Source organism: Leucoraja erinacea, chromosome 15 (genome assembly GCF_028641065.1).
Source record: "Leucoraja erinacea ecotype New England chromosome 15, Leri_hhj_1, whole genome shotgun sequence".
NCBI classification, from domain to species: Eukaryota; Metazoa; Chordata; class Chondrichthyes; order Rajiformes; family Rajidae; genus Leucoraja; species Leucoraja erinaceus.
Genome location: NC_073391.1, coordinates 45,091,008 through 45,107,112, shown reverse-complemented (window position 1 = coordinate 45,107,112; position 16,105 = coordinate 45,091,008).

Below are 16,105 nucleotides of genomic sequence, written 5' to 3'. Positions count from 1 at the left end.
TCACCCTGTGTGCTTTACACAGTATGCTGTGTGCTTTACTACGGCTTTCTCGAAATACTCACTCTATCGCTTTGAAAGATACATGCCCATGCACCCACCCCGTAACCCTTAAAAATAGACTCTGAATTCCAACTGCCGTGTTATACACTTCTACAACGACCTCTTCGCTCGTTCATTCTGTGCATCGGTCATTAAAGGGAAATACCATCTTCTCTTTCTGAACGATACTGGTCTTGCAATAGTCGGGAATCTTCCGAATCTTCCGAACACACTGGAATTTAGAAGATGAGAGGGGGGGGGGGGGGGGGCGGGGGTCTTATAGAAACTCACAAAATTCTTAAGGGATTGGACAGGCTAGACGCAGAAAGATTATTCCCGGTGTCGGGGAAGTCCAGAACAAGGGGCCACAGTTTAAGGATAAGAGGGAAGTATTTTAGGACCGAGTTGAGAAAACATGTTTTACACAGAGAGTGGCGAATCTCTGGAATTCTCTGCCACATAAGGTAGTTGAGGCCAGTTCATTGGCTATATTTAAGAGAGAGTTAGATGTGGCCCTTGTGGCTAAAGGGATCAGGGGGTATGGAGAGAAGGCAGGTATGGGATATTGATTTGGATGAACAGCCATGATCATATTGAATGGCGGTGCAGGCTCGAAGGGCCGAATGGCCTACTCCTGTTCCTATTTTCTATGTTTCTATGTTTCTGTGAATTGAGTTTACCTCTTCCTGTACGTTTCTCCGCATTTTACATTCACGCATCCACACCTGTTTAGTCCTTTCCAGATGCATAACTTTAAATCTATCCGCGTGCATACTATTTGTCTCTTTGACATTGTTTTATGGATTCTACGTCTTGAAACTCTTTTCCGCACTTCAGAGAACATTGCCAATTGTAGTTTTAAATGTAACATTCCTAATAGATCTCTTGGCTGAAGGACAAGTAATTTGCTTTGAGGCCAACTCATTTGGTTTGAGGACAAATAGACAATAGACAATAGATAATATACAATAGGTGCAGGAGTAGGCCATTTGGCCCTTCGAGCCAGCACCGCCCTTCAATGTGATCATGGCTGATCAGTCCCAATCAGTACCCCGTTCCTGCCTTCTCCCCATTTCCCCTGATTCCGCTATTTTTAATGGCCCTATCTAGCTCTATCTTGAAAGCATCCAGCGAACCTGCCTCCTGAGGCAGAGCATTCCACAGACTCACCACTTTCTGTGAGAAAAAGTGTTTCCTCGTCTCCGTTCTAAATGGTTTACTCCTTATTCTTAAACTGTGGCCCCTGGTTCTGGACTCCCCCAACATCGAGAACATGTTTCCTGCCTCTTGCGTGTCCAAGCCCTTAACAATCTTTAATATATGCCACCAAAAGAGGGGACTGGCACGGAGCGCCGTAGATGTCACTGTAGCCATCATTCCAACGCTGCCTGTTTAACCTATATAAACGTACCAAATATTTTACTACTCGTGACCGTTTTCATGTTCTATGCATCTAGACCAACACATTTCCCTGAACACAAGAAGCGCCCTGACCCGAAACGTCGGCTATCCATGCGCCCCGGAGATGCTGTCTGATCCGCTCAGTTACTCCAGCACTCAGTATATTCTCCGAAGAAATGCATGCTTTGTTTACTGAAATACATACTTCAAGAACAGCGATGCTTGGAGCTGAACACATTATTCCCGATGTGATGCAGGCGAAGGTTTTCCCTATTGTAGCCTCACGTTCAGCTCACTGTAATACCGGACAGTAAAGATATTAGAAAATAAGTAGTGAGGTGTAGTAGATGGCGTATGCCAGACCTGTGGGAGGGACATGCATGCTTCAGAGACGTCGTGACTAGCATTCATTCCCGATGTTCTAATTGACTTTTATATGAATCCATGTTATATTTGATATTAACCCTAGAGAGAAAATGAGATAACGTCACAATTAAGATCAGTTCCACGCGTCAATATGCTAATTATTTTACGTCACCGTTAATTTGATCACATGGATTTATCATATTAGTTTCAGCAATGACGTTATTTCTCGCTCTGGTTCTTTAGAACGGGGGACACATTTGAGTAACACATCTTCAGATAAGGAGAATGTCCCTTAGTAGTAGACCCCTTCGGTCATGACTGACCATGGGCGATGCATCCTAGTTTGCAGGTGATGTGTGGTCGGATGCAAGGCTGGGCGATGTCATATGGAGGACAGGCTGTTGCCCATGTGGCACGTCCCCCCTCTCCACGTCGCAGATCGACCCAAAGGAACAGCAGGGCCGTTACAGTTTGGCACCAGCGCTGCAGCAGGAGCTGCCAGGGCGAGGTTGTAGACAACGACGAACTGCCTTGGGGGCTCCGACTCCGGATTTTCTTGAGGTTTACTCCAGGAGCCTTTTCCATGACTGGATATGGCCACGGCAGTGGAGGTTTTAAATCAGAGTTTTCCCTCTCCTAGATGGACTGCCTTCCCAGACTGACGAGCCCCATCTGCCCGAGACCTATGGGGGCTGGAGCGACTACCTTCCCGTGCAGGTCTATAGCACCTGCCCACTGCCCAAATTCTGTCCCTTGTCTATATGTATATCGTACATATAATATGGAACATAGAACATAGCACAGGAACAGTCCATTCGGCTCATAATATCCATGACGAACATGAAGCCACGCGGTCATGTGGACAGATCCACAGCAGACGCCATCTCCCTGACCCTAAGCTCAATTCTAGAACATCTAGACGACAAGGGCTCCGAGAGATGCCTATTTATCTCCATAGCTCCCCCTTCAACGTAATACTCCAATCCAAACTGATCTCCAATCACGTGGATCGAAGGTCAACAGTCCCACCTGCCATTGGATTTTCGATCTTCTGACTCACTGATCACATCAATGAGGGTAGATGTCAAATCTCCTCCACGCAGATGCCTCGCAGGGATTCATTCTCCGTCCCCTGTTACGCTCCCTATATACTCACTACTCTACGGTCAAATTCCCCTCTAGCTCCACGTATAAAATTGCAGACGACAACACTGTGTTGGGCCATATCACGAGAATGACAGGATGGTGTACAAGGAGAGTGAAAACTTAGTATCAGGACAATAATGCCCCTGTCCCACTTAGAAAACCCGAACAGAAACCTCTGGAGACTTTGCGCCCCATCCAAGGTTTCCGTGCGGTTCCCGGAGGTTGCAGGCGGTTCCCGGAGTTTGCAGGTAGTGGAAACAGGTAGGGAGACTGACAAAAACCTCCGGGAACCGCACGGAAACCTTGGGTGGGGCGCAAAGTCTCCAGAGGTTTCTGTTCGGGTTTTCTAAGTGGGACAGGGGCATTATTGTCCTGATACTAAGTTTTCACTCTCCTTGTACACCGTCTCGTCATTCTCGTGATATGGCCCAACACAGTGTTGTCGTCTGCAATTTTATACGTGGAGCTGGAGGGGAATTTGACCGTAGAGTAGTGAGTATATAGGGAGCGTAACAGGGGACGGAGAACGCATCCCTGCGAGCCATCGGCGTGGAGGAGATTTGACATCTACCCTCACTGATGTGATCAGTGAGTCAGAAGATCGAAAATCCAATGGCAGGTGGGACTGTTGACCTTGGATCCACGTGATTGGAGATCAGTTTGGATTGGAGTATTATGTTGAAGGGGGAGCTATGGGTTTCCGTTCACGTTTCATACGTGGGACAGGGGCATTACCAATATCTCGACGTCAGCAAGACGAAGCAGTTAGTTACCCACATAAGGAGGCCTGGTGGAGCGTATGCCCCAATCAGCACCAATGGTGCCAAAGTGAGAGTTTCAAGTTCGGTTGTGTTAATTTTACCATCGACCAACCATATTGATGCAACAACCAAGAAGGCGCAGCTAACCTCGCTTCCCGAGGAGACTGGGGAAAGTCAGCATATCCACAACGACTCTTACACACGTTTACAGATGCACCATAGGAAGCATATTTGTCGGGCTGCGTTGCAGATTGGTTTGGGAAGAGCTCTGCCTACGACCTCAATGAATTATAGAGAACTGTAGATATAGCGCAGTCCATCACTGACCCAAATTCCCACCATTGACCCCATCTACACATCACGCTGCCTCAGAAAAGCAGCCAACACAATCAAAGAGTTGTCCCACTCCGATCATTATTTCATGTCCTTGCTCCAGACGTCACAGGAGCTCAAAAGCGCGCACCATCTCACTCGGGATCGGTTTCTCCTGAATGGTGCTTTCATAAGTAGGAGTTCTGTCAGATTCACCTCTACCCCTTTTGGATATTGGAATTTTGTCTATGAACCCGATGCGCTACAATGCTGATAAATATATTCTGCATTCTGTATCTTCCCCTTCGCTCTACCTAGTGACCTTGAGTTTGACTTTAGTATTATCTGATCTGATTGAAGATATACAAAAATAAAGCTTTTCACTCTACATGCGACAATAATAAGCCCCAAACCCGAAAGCTAACATTTTCTACCTGCACATATCCTTCCATTTCTTGAGCCTACCTAAAAGCCTCTTGCATGCCACGATTATACCAGCCTCCACCACCATTCCAGGCACCCAGCACTCGCTATGCGGGGCAATATTTTACCGTCGCCTATCCATTCTCTCCATAGGTGCGACCTGGCCGCTGAGTTTCTCCAGCACTTTGTGCTTAGATCAAGATCCCAGCATTTGCAGTTCCTCGTATCTCTGATATCAGGATTCGATTGGCCTACGGAATTCGCCTCCCAGGTACACGTGACAATAAACTAAACTAAACTAAACTAAACTAAACTAATGTCAACTAAACTAAACTAAACTAACCTAAAAACCTCAATCTCAGCGTCGTTTCCCACCAATATCTCCACTTTGGGCAATTTAATGCCACGAACACGCTTGATCGGTATTGAGTGAACGTCAGGGCTGGACTTCCACAGCGGCCTTGGGTAAAGAATTCCAAAGATTCAAAGTGCGTTTGCGATAGATTTAAAAAAAAATTAGAAGTAAGTACAATAATGTAGTACATAAGTACCTAATACATAATGAGATATTACAGTTCATGTACAACTTCTTGTTTCAAATTTAACAGAATAAATAGAACAGAAAATTAGACAAGCAAAGATAGAGAGGAAAAGAGTCTCATAATCAGTGATCAAGTAGGAACTGCAGATGCTGGAAGATCGAAGGTACACAAAAATGCTGGAGAAACTCAGCGGGCGCAGCAGCATCTATGGAGCGAAGGAAATAGGCGACGTTTCGGGCCGAAACCCTTCTTCAGACTGATAATCAGTGATGATAGTGTTAGTTCGTGAGATAGTAAAGAAAGCCCGGAGAAAAGGCAGAAAGAGATGGAAAGGAAAAAAGAGAAGGAAAAAAAAAAAGAAATAGAGAAAAAGAAAGGAAATAAAAAGAAAGATTGACAGAGATATACCTATTTAATATCCTTACCCACCCTTCACCCGGTTCTGACGCAGTCATCGTATCATTTGGAATGAATTCCAACTTTAACCACCAGGGGGAAGTGGCGAGGTGGATTACTGGGCCAGTGGCACTGATATACGGCGTCAGTGCGTGTTCATAGCATTCCATAATAATTAATTGAATTGTATTCTAATATTTGTTTCTTGGCTTAGTCTAGTTTATATGGAGATAGGGAAAATAAATTACAACCATTGGCGGACGGAGTGAATCCGTTTAGAAACATTCGATGTTCTGGCGTGAATCGGCAAATAAACAACATGTCGGATGCATGAACTTATTTGTTCAAGCAACGTAACTGCTATCGATGGTGATGCAACATAATTGGCTATTTTTGCTTTAGAGAACGAACGTTAATTATCATCTTTGAATCTATAACTAATATATAGGATTGGAAACATAGAAACATAGAAAATAGGTGCAAGAGTAGGCCATTCGGCCCTTCGAGCCTGCACCGCCATTCAATGTGATCATGGCTGATCATCCAACTCAGTATCCTGTACCTGCCTTCTCTCCATATCCCCTGATCCCTTTAGCCACAAGGGCCACATCTAACTCCCTCTTAAATATAGCCAATGAACTGGCTTCAACTACCTTCTGTGGCAGAGAATTCCACAGATTCACCACTCACTGTGTAAAAAATGATTTTCTCATCTCGGTCCTAAAATACTTCCCCCTTATCCTTAAACTGTGACCCCTTGTTCTGGACTTCCCCAACATCGGGAATAATCTTCCTGCATCTAGCTTGTCCAACCCCGAAGGGTTTCGGCCCGAAACGCTGCCTATTTCCTTCGCTCCATAGATGCTGCTGCACCCGCTGAGTTTCTCCAGCTTTTTTGTGTAACCTTCGATTCTCCAGCATCTGCAGTTCCTTCTTAAACCATCAATCATTTTGTAAGTTTCTATAAGATCCCCCCTCAATCTTCTAAATTCTAGCGAGTACAAGCCGAGTCTATCCGGGATTGGATGCGATTCTTGGTAAATTGGTGTCAGGTTCAGGTTTAAGTTTATTATTTTCACATGTGCAGAGGTGCCGTGAAAAGCTTTGTTTGGTATGATATCTAAACACATCAGATATACTATACATAAATACATTCAAGTCAAATTCAAGTAGAACAGATAGAGCAAAAGAGAGCAGAAAGTAGTCCTCAGCATTGTAGCGCATTAGTTCCGTACACAAATACTATGTATTTGTACACAAAGGATTTTTCTGGAGCCTGATAACAAACTGTTCCCGCGTCTAGTGGTGAGTACTTTTAAGTATTGGTACCGTTTGCTCGATGGCAGCAGTGAGAAGAGGGAATGACCGGGTTGGGACAAGTCTTTGTTTATGTTGGATGCTTTTCCAGGCCAGCGTGATGTGTTGATGGACTCAATCGTGGGACAACTGGTCTGTGTGATGGTTTAAGCAACGCTCTCCATGTTTTTACCGTCTCGGGCAGAGTTGTTCCCCAAATCAAACAGCGATGCAACGCGACAGCATGCTTTTTAATGTTCTTCTGTAAAGGTTTGAAAGAGTCATTGGAGATGTCATAGGAACAATGTTGTCAAGCTGGAAAGGGTACAGAGAAGATTTACGATGATGTTGCCAGGGCTAGAGGGTCTGAGTTATAGGGAGAGGTTGAGTCAGCTGGGACTCTATAGACAATAGACAGTAGATACAGGAGTAGGCCATTCGGCCCTTCGAGCCAGCACCGTAATTCAATGTGATCATGGCTCATCATCCACGACCAGTACCCAGTTCTTGCCTTCTCCCCACATCACCTGACCGCTATCTTTAAGGGCCTTATCAAGCTCTCTCTTAAAAGTATCCAGAGAACCGGCCTCCAACGCCGTCTGAGGCAGAGAATTCTACACTCACAAATCTCTGTGAAAAAGTGTTTCCACATCTCGGTTCTAAATGGTCTACCCCTTATACTTAATGGACTCCCCCCAACATCGGGAACATGTTTCCTGCCTCTAGCGTGTCCAAACATTTAATAAACTCTTTGCTCCTATACTCAACTCCTCTTGTTGACTTCATTGACTGATGAACAAGGACCCCCAGATCCCGTTGTACTTCCTCTTTTCCCAACATGACAACATTTAGATAATAATCTGCCTTCCTGTTTTTGCTACCAAAGTGGGTAACTTCACATGTATCCACATTAAACTGCATCTACCATGTGCCTGCCCACTCACACAACCTGTCCAAGTCACCCTGCATTCTCATAGCATCCTCCTCTTAGTTCACACTGCCACCCAGCTTTGTGTCATCTGCAAATTTGCTAATGTTACTTTGAATCCTTTTAACTAAATAATTGATGTTCATTGTATTCTCTATTCCTTGGAGCGCAGGGGTATGGTGGTGATCTTAGAGAAATGTATAAAATGGGAGGAATAGATCAGGTAGATGCACAAAGTCTCTTGCCCAGAGTAGGGGAATCACGGACCAGAAGACGTAGCTTTAAGGTGACGGGGGAAAGATTTAATTAGGAACACGAGGGATAGCTTATTCACACAAAGGGTGGTGAGTGTATAGAACAAGCTGTCAGAGGGAGTAGTTGAGGCTGGGACTATCTCAACGTTTCAGAAACAGTTAGACAGGTACATGGATAGGACAGATTTGGACGGATATGGACCAAACGCAGACAGGTGGGACAAGCGTAGCTGGTACAGGATGGCTTGTGTGGGCACGTTGGGCATGTTTCAATGCTGTATCACTCTATGACTCTATGACTATGACTCTATGACTCTATCAGACATGCAGAATTTCCTTATGCTCTTCGGGAAGAAGGTGGTGTGCCTTCTTCACTGCCACATCAATTTGGTTGGTCCATGACAAATTGTTGCTGATAGTTACGCCAAAGAACTTGAAGGTATAAACTATTTCCCCTTCAGCACTATTCATGCTGATTTGGGCATGTACTCACCCAAGCTTCCTGAAATGGATACCTAGCTTCTCCATCTTGCTGACATTGAGGAGGAGGTTATTGGCGTGACACCATGTTACTGCGTTCTCTATCTCCTTCCAATGCTCTGACATAAGTCAACAAAGAGGTGTGTAAGATATCATCAGTATTTGTTGTTTGGGCGTTCCAGAGATGGGTTCAGGACCAGAGAGATGGCGTCTCCCGTGGGCCTGTTGCAACTGTAATCAAACTGCTATGAATCAAGTATGGCTGATAGACTGGATTTGATGTGCACCATCACTTATCTCTGGAAGCAATTCATAATGGATGTCAGAGCCAGTCAATAAGGCAGGTACCATACTTTTATTTGGCATTAGAACAAACACCAGAATAAACGCCCCACCTTTTTCTCCCAATGCCTGGGAAATGCAACCAACAATATCAAACCCGCTCCCACCGCGTCTTTCCTTCTCACTGTGCACGGAAAACGATGATCACAGAGACACGAGAAACTATAAACCCAGAAAATCACATAATACTGGGGGAACTTTGTGGGTCAGGATGTATCTGGGGAGGGAATGGACAGGCGACGTTTCCGGTCGAGACCCTTCTTTAAATCGATGGCCTGGCAGCTTATATTTACTGCCCGAGGCCTACAGATACCGGGCAACATCACGGTCCAATTCCATTCATCTATAAACAACACTATGTCCTTCGTCTTTCATCTCGTTTTCTATTTTGCTGCGTACGCTGTTAGACTTACTTCATACCAGACTTCCATTTTTTAAAAATTTCTCACGTGGTTTGCATTATATTTCACGACGTTTAATTGATAGACATAGAAAATAGGTGCAGGAGGAGGCTATTCGGCCCTTCTAGCCAGCTCCGCCATTCATTGTGATCATGGTCGATCGTCCCCTATCAATAACCCAATTATGTTGCTAGTCAATCGGACTAATATGTTTTATTTCCTTGAGATTGATCAAAATTTCCTTGGGGTTGATCAAAATTTGTGTTGAACCAGCATGGCACAGATGATCGAGAGTTAAAGGAGGAATTAAAAGTAGTAACAGAGTATGCGGGAACGTAAATGACAAGTAAACAAATACTCAGGTAAACATAGAAACATAGACATAGAAATTAGGTGCAGGAGTAGGCCATTCGGCCCTTCGAGCCTGCACCGTCATTCAATATGATCATGGCTGATCATCCAACTCAGTATCCCGTACCTGCCTTCTCTCCATACCCCCTGATCCCCTTAGCCACAAGGGCCATCCTTTGCATGTTTATCTGAGATGGAAAAAAAACAGGTGCTATTTTTGGGAAAAGATTCGTGTTATACAACCCGGTTCAGATGGAATACAGTTACTAAAAATGCGATTGGCCATATGGTCAAATATGAACTTTTGGAATAAAGGATTAATATGGGAATGGTGGATATGGGTGTCTGATGGTCGGCGCGGACTCGATGGACCGAAGGACCTGTTTGCAAGCTGAATGATTCGATGATTCAACAGCTCTAATGACTGTTGGGAACGAAAGGTAAGACGAATGGATTGAGCAAACTCAGGTGATTGATGGTGTGGCCAAACTAGAGTTGATGATGCATTGACATGGGCGTATACCAAGAGGCCTAATTGTCGCTATTTAGGGCACGGAAGATAGAGGTGACGAAATATAATCCAAGAAGTGAGTGAAGCCGAAGTAAGGCGACGCTTTACCTCACCAATGCTGCTATTTGGTTACAAATATATGTTGCCGCATTCTTCAATTCCGCTCTGAATTTACTTTGCGTGGCTGCATAGATGCAGGTGTTGGTGCAGCAGCTGAGCAACTGGAGCATGTTTCCACTTTCTTGGCGAATGAACCTTGGGTCATTGTAGTTGGAACCCCCGAAATAGGGTTCATTTGAAATTTGCACATAAAGGAAATTGACCACGTATGTCATCCATAAAAGGATGAAACTACCGGAAATGGCAAAGAGCAAAATAATAGACTTCCTTCGGTTCTCAGTCTCTGGGTCGCTATCGGTCTTTCCACCGGCCTTCGCCCGGAGTCTCCCGCGAGCTTTGTTGGCCACTAGAATGTGTTTGACAGTCAGACCATTGAGCAGGAAAATAAATAAGAACGGGAGTCCTGGGTTTAAAATTCGTGCAAACCAATCAAATATTGTCCATGCCACTGATGTGTAGTAGCTTGATATTATGTTGCAAAACCACGGCACGCCATTAATTGTGTAGAGGGGTTCGTATATAAAGTACCAAGGGACGCTCTTCAAACAGCTCAACACACAGATTGTCCCAATGACCACAGTCGCCGTTCTTTCGGTAGAATATTTTATTTTTAGTTCTTGGCAACAAATGGCTACAAATCGATCAAAGGTGAAAGCGACCGTTAACCAGACCGAACTCTCGGTGGCCGCATAAATGATCACAGTGCTGAGAGTGCAAGCGGGAGTCAAGGACATAAAACTAATTGAAAAGTAAATGCCAATAATGCGATTGAAGATGACAGCTGTGATCACGACCAGTAGATCCGCCACCGCCATGGACACCAGGTACCGCGTGATGCATCTGGAGAGACCGCACTTTCCTCGAGACAGGATCACAATCGCCACCAAATTAACTGTGAAAAAGACAAGTAAGAATGTAAGGCTGGAATACGGTAGGAATTTGAAGGAAAAAAGCTTTGATATCTGAATTAACAGGAGGGGACGATTGTATATCAGTGAATTTCACCCTTACATATATTTCAATAACTGTGCCATATCGGATTTGTTAATTATAGTACGCTGCACAATAGAAAGTAAGGCCTGTCCCACTTGGGCGCCATTTGCGCGTCATTTACGCGACATCATTTACGCGTCACGACGCACGACGCGCACGTGATGCGCGCATGGTGCCCATTACGCGCGCCTGGTGAGTGGTACCGTAGGCAGTGACGCGTGTTCGCGCGCGGCGCCCCAGGATTTTGGGATGTACAAAATCTTCACGCGCCATCTGCGTGACGTGCAAATGACGCCTAAGTGGGACAGGCCCTTTAATCGTTTCAAGGACACTATTAGGCGTTTGTGGCTGCTTCATGTTAACATTTCTTAAAATATATTGGCCATGTTTCATTGCGACATACAAGGAAGCTGTTGCGGTGAAATGTTGTTATCTCATAGAGCAATTGGAGAATCCACTAATTGTCCCAGTGATCTATTTCCCCACATCTCCATCAACACCCTCAGCTTCTACAAGGAGCAATTTACAACTGGAAATTACCTTGCCAACATTCACGTCTCCGAGGAAACAGAGGCTGCGGATGTAAATTCACTCGATTGGAAACGTGTAAAACTGCACGTACGCAGCACCCGAGGTCAGTATTTTACCGGGAATTATGGGCTGCGGCCCGAACAGCCGCACCACAGCGCCGTCATAATCGATGGCAAATTTTGGAATTATGAAAATAATATAAATTGTTGGCTTACCCCTACCATCCCTTGAATCAATTTACCACAAACGGACATTACACACAGCCCGCAAGATCATCTCTGACCCTACTCACCCTGCACACTATGCCTTTCAGCTACTGCCCTCTGGGAGGCGCTACAGGACAATTGCCTCCAAAACAAACCGCTTCAAAAACAGTTTCATTCCCACTGCAATTAACATTTTAAACTCTGTACGGTGAGGAATAAGAATAAGCATGGCCCTTATGTATTATGTAATGTGTCTGTTTGTATGTATATCTATGCTATATGTTTAAATGTTTGATGAAATGTTGGAACCTGTACCGAGCTGTACTGATAACAAATTCCACCAGCCTGGCTGTTTGGTCATTAAAATACAATACAATACCAAAATAGCCAAGCGTCCTCCTTCCTCCCAGTCTGACTGTTTATTTTTTTCCATTTCTCTTTTGAAGAATAGATAATAGATAATAGGTGCAGGAGTAAGCCATTTGGCACTTCGAGCCAGCACCACCATTCAATGTGATCATCGCTGATCTTCCCCAATCAGTTCCCCGTTCTTGCATCCTCCCCATATTCCCTGGCTCCGCTATTTTTAAGAGCCCTATCTAGCTCTCTCTTGAAGGGCAAATGGATGTCAAATACATGGATGTCAAATGTCAGATTGTCGAGTTGCTCTGGAAATTCCGATTTTTGACGATCTAGGTGGGCGGATCATGGCAACATCGGCTGCGTCGATGGGTGATGGTCGATTTGCAATTCGTATCTTATCACTTCTGTTAGTATACATCTCTCGTATACGCAATGAAAATAAAATTCAGGAGAGCTGATATTTCGGCCGCGTACTGGCCGGCACATGTTTTATACCAACATGCAAACTAGATATCAGTTATACTATTGTTGGAAACTCTCCCCAAATTTTGCTCCGGCAAAGGTGTGCCATCACATCCAACGGTTTGGTGTGCAAATGTCTAAAATATATTCGTAACGATCAATTAAAGGGAATTGTTCTGGAAAATAAACTTGTGACAAGGGATGTAGAAACAAGGAACCGCAGATGCTGCTTTACACATAAGAACACGGAGCGCTGGAGTAACTCAGTGGGACAGGCAGCATCTTTGGAGAAGATGGAGAGGTGACGTCTGAAGAAGGATCCATACACGAAACATCGCATTTCCATGTTCCGCAGAGATACTGCCTGACCATCAGAGCCACTCCAGCACTACATGTCTTTTGGTGATAAAGAATACTCGCTAACATATCATAACTTCGCCCATAGCAAGCTAGAATCCCCCGATCAGATTAAAACAAAGTGGGTGATAAACCAATGTCCTCGTTAATTATAAGTAAGCACAGTCATTTCATTGTCCTGAATCTGAATATTCAATGGATTATTAAAACGACTCACCCGGAACTCCAATGGCTGCTAGAATTGGGTAGTAAATGGCATAAACTGGACCACTTATTCGGCCGTGCATTTTGCATAAGAAGCGGTGGTCTCTCCCGATACGACAGCGGCTGCTTCCGACGTCCAAGGAGCCTCCCAGTTATAGGTGTTCGAAATCCACAGAGAATCAATTAGCGCAGTCAGTTATTGCGTTGGTTGTACAAACAGATTCCGTATCTGCCCCCCCCCCCCCCCCCCCCCACCCTCCCCGTGCCCGCGTTACAGTTGGTTGAATGACGTTTCAGAAACTAATAACGTCAGAAACAAAATGCGTGCATCCAAACTCAATGGAATCCAGAGAACCTGCATCCACCGCCCTCTGAGGCAGAGAATTCCACAGGCTCACTACTCTCTGTGAGAAAAAGTGTTTCCTCGTCTCCGTTCTAAATGGCTTATTCCTTGTTCTTAAACTTTGGCCCCTGGTTCTGGACGCCCCCAACATCGGGAACATGTTTCCTGCGTCTAGTGTGTCCAAACCCTTAACAATCTTATATGTTTCAAATATGTTGCCTGTCGTACTGAGTTACTCCAGCATTTTGTGTCTATCTTCAATGGAAGTCATACTGGCACGAGGCAATGTACACGGAACAAACACAGGGTCTCCACGAACGAAGTTTCACTCACGTAAATAAGACTTTCGTTTGTTAGTACATCTGGACCATTAAAGGTCCTTCCACACAGCGCAATACGAACTAAACGACGGAAGTACATTGAGCCAGCACTAATGCTCCCAACAATGTAAGATGTTTTCACAGTTGTTACAAACTACATATCGAATCGAATCCAATCTGCATAGGATGCACTCAAGCCACACTGATTGGAAATAGTGTTCTAACAACATTAAGCTAAAATAGCCTAATGCCCCTGTCCCACTTAGGAAACCTGAACGGAAACCTCTGGAGGCTTTGCACCCCACCCAAGGTTTCCGTGCGGTTCCCGGAGGTTGCAGGTGGTTGCCAGAGGTTGCAGGTAGTGGAAGCAGGTAGGGAGACTGACAAAAACCTCCGGGAACCGCACGGAAACCGCACGGAAACCTTGGGTGGGACGCAAAGTCTCCAGAGGTTTCCGTTCAGGTTTCCTAAGTGGGACAGGGGCATAAGCCCTCAAAGGAGCGTTTTCAGAAATACCTATGCGTTCCAGGGCGGATAAGGAACCATTAGGTCAGACGGTGTAGATGAGTTTGGTTTCCCGAGTCTGGTCGACGATAGGAGGGAGAGGCACAGATGTGGAATGGTTTCGGGATCAAATATCTGCGCGGGAAGCAGAGATAGTTGGAAATAAATGATGCACAATTTGGACTTAGACTGTGTACGGATATTGCAGCTGAAAGTTTGCACTGCACATTCCAGAGTGTGTCTCAGAGAGAGCCTAGAGATGAACCAGGACGTTACCAGCAGCTAAAGAAAGGCAGAAGCACATGGGTATCAGGAGAAGGCAGGAGAACGAGGTTAAGCGGAAGAGATAGACCAGCCATGATTGAATTCCTGGGATGTCAGGACTGTCTTATGAAGAAAGACTGGATAGACTTGGTTTATACTCTCTAGAATATAGAAGATTGAGAGGGGATCTTATAGAAACTTACAAAATTCTTAAGGGGTTGGACAGGCTAGATGCAGGAAGATTGTTCCCGATGTTGGGGAAGTCCAGGACAAGGGGTCACAGCTTAAGGATAAAGGGGAAATCCTTTAAAACTGAGATGAGAAGAACTTTTTTCACACGGAGAGTGGTGAATCTCTGGAACTCTCTGCCACAGAGGGTAGTTGAGGCCAGTTCATTGGCTATATTTAAGAGGGAGTTAGATGTGGTCCTTGTGGCTAAGGGGATCAGGGGGTATGGAGAGAAGGCAGGTACGGGATGCTGAGTTGGATGATCAGCCATGATCATATTGAATGGCGGTGCAGGCTCGAAGGGCCGAATGGGCTAATTCTGCTCCTCCCACTTATGAACTTACCGATGTTGGCCGATGTTGAGAAGGCGGTGGAAAGTGATGCACAGTGAAACATCTCAATGGAAAGGAGTTCATGGAGGGGACAGAAGATGTCGAGTAAGATCACCCCAATATTTGAACGGCTAATAATGTTACGACAGGAGTGTTGTGTATCACAGGAACAGCGCAACAAACCAGAAAAGAGTGGGGATATGATCCTGTATTTCCAGATGGCACAGCGCCTCCCAGCACCAGAGACCCGGGTTCAAATCCTGACCCCGGGTGTTGTCTGTGTGGAGTTTGCATGTTCTCCCTCAGACTGTCCCGGTTTTCTTCTTATATCCCAAAGACTTGCAGGTTGCTAAGTTAATTGGCCGCTATAAATTGGCCTTTGTGTGTCGGCGAGTGATAGAATGTGGGGGGTATTTGACGATAATATGGGGAGAATAAAGTGTTTAAATTGGTGTAGGATTGGTTGGTGTAGGATTGGGGGGGTCTGTGCATTTATGTAAACAAAGCATGGTGCACGGACTCCACCATCATCGAGAGTCACTGCTCAGCTAACCTTGAATTCCTCTTGGTTAGATGCAGACCGTTCTATCTGCCCAGAGAGTTCACCTCCACTGTTGTGACTGCAGCCAATATCCCTCCTGATGCTAATGAAAGAGCTGCATACTGCCATTAGCAAACTTATTTTCTAATGCATTTCGTTGTCTCTGTACTGTACACTGACAATGACAATTAAAATTGAATCTGAATCTGAATCTGAATCTGATGGTCAGTGTGCACTCAATGGGCCAAATGGCCTGTTCCCATGCCTCTCCATGCCTGAACCCATCTTGTTGCATTGGGGTGATGGACCCACAGCGTCGGGGTTTGGAACACATACTCAGAACCCACTGCCCAAGTCACCGCCACTCCACCATTAGCTTCCCATAAGT